We start from the raw sequence: 12,591 nt of genomic DNA, 5'->3' as shown, positions 1-12,591 counted from the left end.
AGGTTCTATCTTAAGTTACTTTATCTGGTATGAACTGTAAAACTTTTTGGAAAGCTATCTGATAATATGTATCAACAAAATCTAAAAAACGATTCTCTTTGACCTACTTATTATCCTTAGAGAGATCTTATCCTCACCTAAGAATCTGAAATATACATAAGTGAAAAAGAGATATTCATCATAAGTATTATTTATAAAATTACAACATTGTACTAATTTTTTTAAAAAAATTTTTGTAAATGCACAATTAAATAACAATCAATGGAGGGACTATTACAGGGCCAATTAGATTAAATTTAAAAAATTAACAATATCAAAAATTCTTATAAAGAAAAAAAGAGTATGAAATTATAACTACATTACATATATATATAGATATATATACAGACACATATACATATATATGTAAATACATAATTGTGGACAAAGGATGCCACCTACCATATCAGTAAAGAAGGATGTTGTGGCCATCAAGCCATCAGCCACTCCAGCCATCCCTGATGGTGCACCCTGAGGGGGTCTCAAGAAGGAAAAGAACAAGCTACTAGCCCAAGATAATCAAGGTGCTTATCAAAGAAATAATTTCATTAAGCCCAGACTCTTGCATCTTCCCATATTTAACTTGACATATATGCTTTTATTTATTTATTTTTAACTAGTAGACATCTTTTGATGTCAACTATCTGGTTTGTTTTTTCTGAAGTTAGTATATATCCTGGCTCCTCCTTTGCCTCTTCATAACAGTGTCTTAGAGCTATCGGAGAGTGTGTCTCCCAGGCTTCAGTCCTCAGTAAGTCCACCAAATAAAGCATAATTCTCAACTTTTAGGTTGTGCTTTTCTTTTTTAGTAATAATGACACTTTATTTAGAACAAGGTAAGAAAATGGTAAGTATTGTATGTAACAACTGACTGGCTCTTTCAATTCTTAGATTTCAAAATTTTCTATGTTAAGTATATGAAAAATGTAAATAAAAAAAAAAGCCTGGGAAAAATAATAATAGAAATTTGATCATTTTGGTCCCTTATTTGATGATTTGCATTAGTTCCTCATTAGCTATACAGTAAAAATTCAACTCCTTAGCTTTGGTTACAAGGCCCTTGACAATGTTGCTGTAGCCTCACCAATACAATTTTTTTTTTTACCAATTTAATTCATGTTATAGCTAATCTGAATGTTGAGCTATATGCCAATCTTCCTTCATTAAAATTCACTTTTCCTTTCTAGCTCCCTAAACTGTTCCTTATTCTTTATGTTCCAGTCCACACAATTTTTCAGTGTTAGAATGATCTGTATTTGAATCACGTTTTTGTTTAATTGAATCCACTGTCATAGCACATCTCCAGTTTTGTGTCACACATAAATATGATTAGAATATGTCGGGGAGGATGAAATTTTCCTCTGCTCTTCAAAGTCCTTGTTTGTCTAAGAATTAAATTGACACAAGGCAGATTAATAAGAGAAAATCAAACAAAAATTTAATAACATGTGCACATGGGAAAGAACCAGGAGAACTGAGTAACTCAAAAATGGCCAAAGCCTTCAACTTAAGTAGATTTTTTTAGCTAAAGACAAAAGAAGATGTTGGGGAGGGTGGGAAGGTTGGGATTCAAGACTTTAAAGGGGAGGAAGGCAATTCACACGGAGATGGAAAAGCAAATGTTTGGTAAATAAATGTTTGCTGGTCCAGAGACAATGGGACATAGAGGAGACTCTGATCTCTAGGCCCTGGAAATTCCCACCACCACACCTAACCCGCATTCTTTGAAGATATCTCTGGTGATGGCTCTATTCTAGAAACAGGTCCTCCCTCTAAATTCTTTTGGGCAGGTAGGAGGGAGGTCAAAGTTTCTTCCTGAGTCTTTAGGGCTTTGATTATTTTCAGCTTGAAACAATCTGCAGGTCAAAAAGACATTTGAGGGTGGCAAATTGTGCTCCCCTTCAAATACAATTACTGTTTTCATTCAAATAATTGAAAAGAGTGGGCCCCTTGTCAGACACTGATTACTTTCCAGTTCATCAAAGCAATCATCCTTGTCAATATTTGTATTCAATTAAGTAGGAATTCCTCTATCTCTTCTATGATTCATCCAGTATAGCTCCATTCTATCCACAAAATATGGGACCACATTTCTTAAATACTTGCCATAGTTTAGAAATTCTATTTTAACAAAATGTTCTTTTTTCTATCTGCTGGATTAATAACTGTTGAGCCAACTGACATCCTTCAAAATCCAACAACCCCCATTTCTGGGCTCTAAGATGTCTGCCTGTGATCCCTCAACAGATAAAGTACATTGTTTACTGGGCGTGTTTCCCTGACAAACTTAATAGCCCTACATAATGCTCAGGCTGGCTTGTTTCAGCCCACCTTATTAGAGGCAAAACCCTTCACCCTTCACCCTTCACAGATCCTAAACTTCTTAAACTCACCTACAACCAATCAGAGACTCGTGTGCAAGCCAATCAGGCACTTTGTGACTCTACCTTATAAAAGACCCCAACAACTGGCCCTTGGGGCTCCCACAGGCCTCGTCTGTGTGGCCCGCTGTTGTCTATGGCAGCGTAACCTAATAAACTCCTTTGCTCTTCTTCTCCTTCATCTCTGGTAAATTATTTTACCAACCCGTGTCACTGCATCACTGACCAGCCATCGCTGTGACCCACAACACTAATGGGTTGATATTATTATCCTCATTTTAAGTTGAGAAATCAAATTTAGGAAATGAACTTACTTGCCTACATTCACGCAACTAAAAATTGGAAAAGACAGTTTTTGAACTGTGATCTATGAATCTCCAAACACTAGAACCTGGAGAAAAATAACCTGGATATGGATTTTGAATTATTTTCAAATGCAACATATTTTTTATATAGTAAAGTTTCTCCAATATATATATAAATGAGATGTCTACATTTACTCTGCATGTATATGCAATGCCCCTTTTTCTTCTGAAATATTCAGTAATGGCTGTTCCTGGACAATGGACGCCTTGTTTCTGAAAAGGTTGCAGCATCTAAATGAATGAGCAACAAGATTAAATTATTGTCTGAAAATGCTACATATAATTTTCAAGATTGTGACTAGATTAATAAAATATTAATATATTTTATTAATAACTTCCATAATCTGCTAAATAAGTATATCCACTACAAATAGATAAATTCTACACAATCTTGTGCTATTATTATCACTAAGTTACCAGGGATATTAAAGTTCATTGACCTAAAGTGCAGTATCCAAACACAAAAAAAACAAGTGGCAAAAATATGTTCTGAACTTCAGTTACGTGAATTCAAAGCCAGCAATATTTCTACCACATCATGTTGTCACTATACCCAAAACAAGTCTTTATTGTTATCATTTGATAAAAGAAAAAAATATACAGAGGTTTTCCATTGATCTCTACAAGGTTGGAGTTGGAACATGAAAGAGACATAAGACCCCTAACATCTAGTTTAGAGCACTTTTCTGTACTGATTCTGGCAAAAAACAGTTTTCACAGAAACCAAAGAAAAATATTAAACTTATATTAAAAATGCAAAGAACTATAAATATTCCATTTATACACATAATAATTAGTCCTGTTTCATGTTATTTAAATTATTTTTTCAAAATTCCTTAAGACTTTATAGGTAGACCTTTTTTCCTTTACGGCATACAATACCCAAGGGGCAGGAAAAATGAATTCATCTTAGAAAATTCTACCCAATTAGCCTCAGAAGTAAAGTCTGTATAGATGGCAGAAAATCCTTCACCTTTTTCAGATGAAACAGAATAACTAAAAAAGAAAATTTGTGACAGCCAATAGTATTTGATGACAATTACTAGCGCAAGTGTAAGAAATTATAAAAAGACTGAATTGCACATGGATGAAGTGCTTAACTGTATTCTTAATAAAAACAGGTGTAAGAATGCTGATGGTTTGATTTCAGAATAGTTTTTCGAGGTGCTATTCCAATGGAAGGTTTATGCAACTTCTTAGTTTAAATTTTTGCTAGCCATTTTATATATTTAGATTCATGTTGTAATGCATTAGAACTTGGTATTTTTTGCCAATATCTGTAGTTATTTCACAGTTTATTTAGTTTGTTTTTCCATTGGGCACAGCCCTCAAAAGTTAGATTCTGTACCTTCCTGCTTAACAGCATGGAGAGAAAGAAAGGACAAATGTGTGATTCTAACTATGTGTTATTTATTTTATTCTGTAGTCTAAAATTATCTCCAAGGTGTTCAGTGTTTCTAAATGACTAAGTCTTTCCATAAATCAACTCTTCTATCTTCTATTTTATAGGGCCAACTGAAAAAGTGCTATATAAAAGGTCGGAGTCATTCACCCAAAGTTACATAACAAATACAAGAATGTAAGCCAATTCACTGATATCAATCAGTGAATAATCAGTAGAACATCAGTGAATCAATCATCAAGAAACATATACCTATCGAATATGTACCACCTAATGACACTTTGCTATGTGTTACTGGAGATACAAAGCCAATGATACACAAAATAAATTTTTTTTAACACTGTGCCACATTCTCTAAGGTTCTACCAAACTCTGATACTGAAGCACCAACTCTTTTTGAGGAAACCACACATTGCTTTAATACTTTGTATGTCCTTTATAGTATTCAAGCAGTTCAAGCCTAAATCTTTTTATTGTTATTGTTGCTAGTTTACCCTAGATTTTGAGCTCCCAGAAGGAAAAAAGTCTGGGCTCTTGCATCTTAGTATCACTGACATTTAGAATATAGCAGATACTTATTTTTCACTAACCTGGTATAAAACTGGTTCATCAACTAAATTAAGGAGCATTCAAGAAAAGCTTAATAAGTCGCATGAACAGTAGGTGATGTAGAAGTCTCAGACATAAATAGGATCAGGAAAGTGCAGACCAGTGTGCCCACGTATCTGTTGTACAAGACGCACTTAGTTTTATCTACTAATTCAACCAGAGAAGTAAATAAGACTGCACAATTACATAGGCTCACATATTAAATTTTATTTTTCCATGCTTTTACTGGCCTATTAAAGATATCACTTATTAGGGCTTTGCTAACTTTTTTAGGAATTCTTCACATGGTTTTATACAAATTATTCACTCACAAGGTAATAGCAAAGGGGGATCATCAGAGGGTTTCTTATTCTACCATTTCAAAAGTTCATTGTATATTTCTATACATTGTAATTAACTATCTTTCTCATTGTAATTAAACAATCAAATGAAACATCCCATAACTACTAGTTTGTGCTTGCCATAGTAAGTCACATTAAGGACAATGTGAGGTACACATTGTGGTCCTAGTGAAGATTATTTTTCCTTTTATATGCATCTCTGATTTTTTTGCTAAACATTGTCTACAGTTTTTATTACTTCAAAAGTAACAAAAGAGATAGTAAAATTTTCAAAAGACTAAATTTTGCTCAGTAGTGTCATTGGCATTTTTAAATAATTACATTTGAATGTGTTTAGTACTGTAATTCATTGACTATCTAAACAATTTACAAATACATAGTAGGTGAATCCAAAAGTAAAAAGATGCTCATGTAGATCTTACAGTGTAGTTTGTGATAAAGTAAAAGATGTAATTCTTTTGTAAAATGTGGTTTTAGTCGTAAAGCAAGATACACAATTATTAAGAAGTCTGAGTTTGATTCAGACAAGAGATAAGTGAGGACTGTAAAAGGGGAGATCCACCCATGTGTGTTTTACTATGGTCCACCACGTGCCAGCACAATGCTAGAGATCTTAAATATGATATCTCATTTTAACCTTCTTGATAATTCTACTAGGGACACTAATTGTTATTATTCATAATTTACCGTTGGCAAGAAGACAGCTTAAACCAATTAAGTAATTTGCTATTACACACTGCATAAATTCAGAGATCCAGTCCCCAAAACTATGATTTTAAAAAAACAAACTACCAGAAAAATGAAAGATATGTAAAACATTTTACATGAAAATTTACCATCCTGCAACACTTGAAAAGAAAGAAAAAAAAATTAGTTCACAGGTTTATTGATTATTTTCTCCATTTATAATCACCAATGTTAAAAAATATATACATAATCGCTGATGGTAAAAAAAAGATAAAAATAATTCTACTGTGAAAACTATGCACCATTTTCAAGCTGAATGGAACCTCAGCAGCCATGAATTCCAATCCTATGATCTTATAAGTGACGAAATCATCTCTTGAGGAAGATTTAAGGACTTACACAAGGTCACAGAGGACACTAGCATCAGCAGACCTCAAGTCATGAACAAGCCTCTTGTTTGTCAATTCTGCCATCCAAATATTGGTCTGTTTTTTGAGAAATATTTTTCATAATTATCTACTCCCGTCTCTGAATAATGGATAGAACTTTGGGTATATGTATTTTATATCTATTCTCTTTTCTTCCTTGATGACAAGAAGATTATTTTGGTACCCTCATGACACCTACCCAATTGCTCTGTACATAATAGGTCTTAATTGATATTTTTGGAATTAATGACTCATTAAATGGAACCCTTATAAATGTGTGAGAAGAACCAAGTCCATTTTGCCATTTTCTCAATCCATCAGAACCTGCAGTATTCTTTTAACTTTTCTCCTTTATTTAAAGTCTCACTTCATGATTTTTAATTAGAAATCTGAATTTTAAACACCTTTAAAAGTTATATGAAATATTTTTAGTGACTTAAAAATAATAAACAAGACAATCTACTATGTAAATGTCAAAACAACTTACATTTCAAACAACATTTAAACAATGAATTGACTGGATACTGAAAGTCATGAAAAAATTTGCTGTGGAAATATATTTAATGACAGAAATTATCTACCATGTTTTAAGGGTGAACTCATTTTTTTTTAAATGTGTGCAAAACATAAGCTAAAAGTTTTAAGGAAAAAATGATTAAAATATTTAGAAAAGCACACATCAAAAGACATATAAATATATTCTCAACATTAGACTATGCATGATGTCTGAATTTGATCTTTGAGTTATTCTGTGGCTTTAAAATATTCACAATGATCAAGTACAACTGCTGGTAGTTAAAAATTATGAATTGTTATTTAAAATTTAATTTGTTGGCCATACTACCCAAAGCAATCTATAGATTTAATGTTATCCCTATCAAATTACCCATAGTTTCACAGAACTAGAATAAATAATCTTAAAATTTATATGGAACCATAAAAAGTCCACAAATGACAAATGCTGGAGAGGGTATCGAAAAAGGGGAACACTCCTACACTGTTGGTGAGAACGCACAATGGTGCAGCCAATATGGAAAATAATATGGATATTCTTTAAAAAACTAAAAATAGAGTTACCATATGATCCAGCAATACCACTCCTGCGCACATATCCAGAGAAAATTCTAAAATTTGAAAAGATACATGCACCCTAGTGTCCACAGTGGCACTATTTACAATAGCCAAGACACGGAAGCAACCTAAATGTCCACTGACAGATAAATGGATAAGGAAGATATGACGTATTTATACAATGAAATGCTATTCAGCCATTAGAAAAGAATAAAATAATGCCATTTGCAGCAACATGGACAGAGCTACAGATTATCATACTAAGTGAAGTAAGTCAGAGAAAAGAAAGACAAATATCATATGATATCACTTATATGTGGAATCTAAAATATAATACAAATGAACTTATTTACAAAACAGAAACAGTCACAGACAGAAAACAAACTTACGGTTACCAAAAGGGTAAAGGTGTTGGGGAAGGATAAATCTGTAGTTTGACATTAGCAGATACAAACTAGTATATATAAAATAAACAACATGGTCTTAATGTATAGCACAGGGAACTATGATTAGTATCCTGTAATAAACCATAATGGAAAAGAATATGAAAAGAAATCAATCTATCTATCTATCTATCTATCTATCTATCTATCTATCTATCTCTATATAACTGAATCACTTTGCCCTACACCTGAAACTAATACAACTATAATCTAAACTATATAAACTAAATCAACTATACTTCAATAAAAAAGTAAAAGAAATACACAGTTCAAAATTTTTAATTTGTTTCCACTTGATTTTGCAAGGTCCTTCTCATATATGGGACAAAACCCAAACCTGGATAATATTATTTGCTATTTAAATGATTCATTCTGTGTGTAAAAAATATTTCCTGTCTCTCTTCTGTCATTATTAAGTGTAGTTTTTCTATAGATATTTATTAGTCTAGTTGGTATATACATTATTTGAGTCTTCTATATCCTTGTTGATTTTCTCCCTAGTTGTTTTATTAGTTATTGAAATTGTGGTGTTGATATCTTTAATTATTGATATTGAATGGTTTAGTTTCCCTTCAATTTTGTCACTTTTTACTTTATGTATTTTGGGGCTGTTTTTAGGTGTATATATTTTATAGTTGCCATACTTTCTTAATGAATGAAACAAATGTTGCTCTCACTTCACACATGAAAAAACTAAGGCTCAGAGAGACTAAGTAATTTGCCAAAGCTGCAATTTCATTTCAGGTGGTTAGGTTGCAAAGTCTATGTTTTTTCCACTTCTCCTTTGTCTTCAAATCTGTAATTCTACATTTACTTTTCACACTTCATTATGCAAACTATTAACTGCATATACCAAATTCAGTGGCCCTAAATAATTCTATGTGGGTTTTGACTTGGAGAGTTACTGATGTATTTAGAACTTTGTTTCCTAAAAACTTGAGAGCATAATAAAAAATATGATTCACTCTGAAAGTAGTACACTGCATTACAACATTAAATTACATTCATATTTCATCCACACTGTTTCAGCATATTTCACTGAAAAAAAGGATGGGAAGACAGCCTCAACAAGTAGTAAGTTGAAGAAAAGACATCTGACTTTATAGATGAGAAATGAGACATAAAATAAGTTAACAAAAGGAGAGAAAAACTTTTATTTGGAATGAATATATTTTGAATCCTCATTTAGAGTTATATGATATAGATTTATTTCCTAACAGTTTTTCCCATCAATCTCTATTGTAACAAAAGACATCTGATATGATTAAGTGCAGTTATTTCTATATTCAACTGTGCTTTTCTTCCCTTGTAATTCAAGTGACTTGTTACCCATTTTATGAGTGTATTTAAAACTACTTCAGTTAGCACTTCACCTCATTGGATCGTTTGGGGTTGATCAATTAAAATGTGTTTTGAGATACGGGTCTGTAAATAGTAATGGCCACATAGCATTCACTAGAGCAGTCTTACAGTGGATAATCCAGTTACAGTAATTTCTGTAGACAAGTGTCTTGCTCACGTGTACAGAACTCTCACTACCTCCTTAGGCAGCTTTTATATAATTTATTTTTATAGCTTACAGTTTCATTTGGATTTCATAGGCTTAAAGGCATGGGGAATGATTATGGGTAACAATAACACAGAATTGACCTTTCAGAATTACCTGCTTTTTGATCGGTTTAGCTAGCAATACTTCTAATTGAATTTATCCGCAGCAAAATATATGTGCACCAACAGCTGCTGACTTACATGTTAGAATTATTGCTATTACGTTAGATAAATATTTAAGTAGTTAAGAAAATCACAGCAGTAGAACAGCCTCCACAGTAACACAAAGTCAATGTGTCTATGTGAATATATTTCACGCTCAAATTAGTCATGCTTCTTTGTGTAAGAAACCCTTTGAGAACTATTAAAAATGAAATTGCAATCAACTGGCAATGAGCACTGAGGTTGCATAGGACACAGTCAAAATATAAAGGCAATTCAGTTTTTTTATATAGGGACTAAAGAAGTAGAAGTCAATCTTAGCCTCAACTTTGAAATAAGCATTACTGTGAGATTTAATTTCTGGACATGTAAGGCAGTTAGTACATACTTGCTATCAATCTGAATTAAGGCATAAGTAGTTGATAAAGGCTTAATATATGTGTCAAAATGTGGGTGAAAGTTCACTTTAGATGATTGACAGATGAATACTTTATATTATAATTGTTATTTTCTTCATTTTAAAAAGTATTAGGAAATGCTTTTTTTGCTGTTAGTGATATTAAAGTTTCTTTTGAAACATTTATTTATAGTAATCCATTTAGAATAATGGGTCATAACCAATTGAATAAAACAAACTTATGTGTTTAAATAGATATAAATGATTGATAGATGGATAGATAGATAGATAGATAGGAAGGCTCTTCCTTATAAAAAAAAAAGTAAAGTAATAAATACAGAGGAAATAATGGAGTTTTAAAATCATCAGTGGAGGCTACAAGCAGTGGCTCAAACTCTGAGAAAGAAAAGGGTATTTACACAAGTCTCAAAGGATCTCTCCATAAGATACTTATTGACTATAAAAGGAAAATTATAATTTTAAAATGAACAAACCTGTACACTGGTTTTAGGTTTGTTGCTTTGTTTGTTTCTAGTACAAATAATGTTGCTAGTACCATGTTGGAAATGACTCCTCTTGCACATTTATAAGCATTGCTTTAGGTTATGTTCCTAGGAGTGAAATTTTGGATCATGGGTTACACACATCTTTAGCCCATGATACTCTTTCATTTTTGAACATGATTTTATTATCAGGTTGTCAATTCCACTACACATACCCAACTCTACTTCCCCACAGGAACAAGAAGAAGAAGAGGAATAAGAGGAGAGAAGGGAGAAAGAGGGGAAGGAAAAAAAACAAGAGACAAAGACTTGGTTTTTAGTGATGTAAACTGGAATTTGTCCTTCTGGTTCTTTTATGAGGTCCAAATAAACTGAAGCACTAAAGTCACCAGATTTAGGCAATTTTCTCAGCATATTTACCAGCTTCAGAGCTTCCTTAACCCAGGATCTATGGCTCCTCATAAATTTTACATTTATCATATGACTAAATTATCAGATAAAATGTTTACATTTCTAAGCTTCTGAAAATGTTTATTATTACAAATACCACTAGCCTGCTAAAATAATTTATTTTAGAATTACACTTCCAATATAGACATGGTTAATATGCATAATCCTTTAGGGGAATTTTTCTTCAAAAGAATTTGGTTTTATACTAATATGTGAAGTATCAAGATTCCCTAAAGGAAATATTATTTGAAAAAATTTTGCCTGTAAGGCTGGTTTTATTTCAAATCACAAATACCTCTCAGTCAGGATTTCTAGGGGATGAGATTTAAATTAGAAACTCAAAGGTTTAGGAGCTAAAACAACAAAAAAAGTGAAAATGCCAAATTTCTGACGGATTCTGTTTTCACTTCACATTTTGAATTTCTAGGATGGGTATAACACTAGTACCTTCTTATTATCAATGCATGTAAGGGTTCATAACAATACTTGACACAATAATTTTAACTTTCCTATATTGAATTCAGCTTCAGATCTTGAATATAGAGTTTGAAGTTATAATCACTTTAATATTGTCATTTGGAAAAGTTAGAGATTTATTATTTTAAAGAATAAATACTTTCTAGTTTGAAAGAGGAGCCGTTTTATAATCAAATATTAAAAAGAATGCTTCTAATTTATTTGGGCTTTTTTTTCTCCCTCTGCTTAAAATGAACCAACAATTTTGGCCCAACACACTGCAATCTCGCTAAGAAACATATCCATATTGTTTATTATTATTTAACAAACAAAGGTCCCTTGTACGGCACAGATTAAAACCACACAATGTAAGTTCCACACATTGGGTATTTCCTTTTAAAGTATACGTAAAATCATTAAATTAATTTATTGCAGTTTATGTAGATTGGGCAGCAGTTAAGATTTACACTGACTAAGTTTTATTTTAGCCACTAGGAGGAATAAAATGCAATAAACTAGAGCCAAATGCCGAATTCCCATTTTAGAAATGATTTCTTCCATTAATTGTTTTCCTGTTCTCAATAATTCACTATTACAGAGCAGAAAGCCCACTGAATTACATGGTTGTAATTAGGTTTTCCCTTTAACATGTTTTATGCTTCAGTATTTCTTATGCCTGCAGAAAAAAAATCTGATAGTGGCTTTATATAAAGCTGTCCTTGGGTGGAATTGGGTTTTGTCTCAGAAAATTGTCTTGTACTAAAAAGTATATACTCTTTGTTTAAAATGTAAAAGTTAAAATAAAATGAAAATGATATTTTAACCGGTTTATACAGCAAATACTGAAGGTTTTTTGACATTACTCAAAAAAAAGCACTAATCATATTTTTGTAAATCATTAAATATATATAAATATATCACTGTTATGACTAATTACTTAGGACTAATCATTTAAAATATATAGTAGATAATACACATTGTTTCAAGATTTTCTTCACACATTAGAAACTATGATGTTTCAAAAGTTCTTCACTACCTTAAGAATTCTGAGTATCATTATAAAAGCCAATGCTCTTAACTTTTTGGGGGGTGGGGTGGGAGAGGAGGTAATTAGGTTTGTTTGTTTATGTATTTTAGAGGAGGTACTGGGGATAGAACCCAGGACCTCATTCATGCTAAACATGCACTCTACCACTTGAGCTATATCCTTCCCCCTAGAAGCTAATGTTCCATATAATGGTTCCAGTAAAAGGAGTATTTTCATACTGACAGGCATATGCAAAACAGATAAACAAGATTATACTGTATA

General features: G+C 32.0%; 1 protein-coding gene and 1 long non-coding RNA gene across 31 annotated transcripts in view; both read right to left on the bottom strand.

Moving 5' to 3' along the window:
- PTPRD (protein tyrosine phosphatase receptor type D) overlaps positions 1–12,591 on the bottom strand; it is a 1,865,527-nt gene that overhangs the window by 1,371,714 nt on the left and 481,222 nt on the right. The gene's annotated exons all lie outside the window — the stretch shown is intronic.
- LOC140695839 (uncharacterized) lies at positions 2,845–4,895 on the bottom strand. The gene is made up of 2 exons (XR_012071668.1): positions 4,778–4,895; positions 2,845–3,016 (listed from the first exon to the last, which is right to left on the bottom strand). It is a non-coding gene; the product is annotated as an uncharacterized lncRNA (long non-coding RNA).

The sequence above is a fragment of the Vicugna pacos genome, chromosome 4, assembly GCF_048564905.1.
Source record: "Vicugna pacos chromosome 4, VicPac4, whole genome shotgun sequence".
In the NCBI taxonomy this organism is placed as follows: Eukaryota; Metazoa; Chordata; class Mammalia; order Artiodactyla; family Camelidae; genus Vicugna; species Vicugna pacos.
Note: the sequence above shows the minus strand (reverse complement) of the source record. Positions and strands in the feature narration are given on the sequence as shown.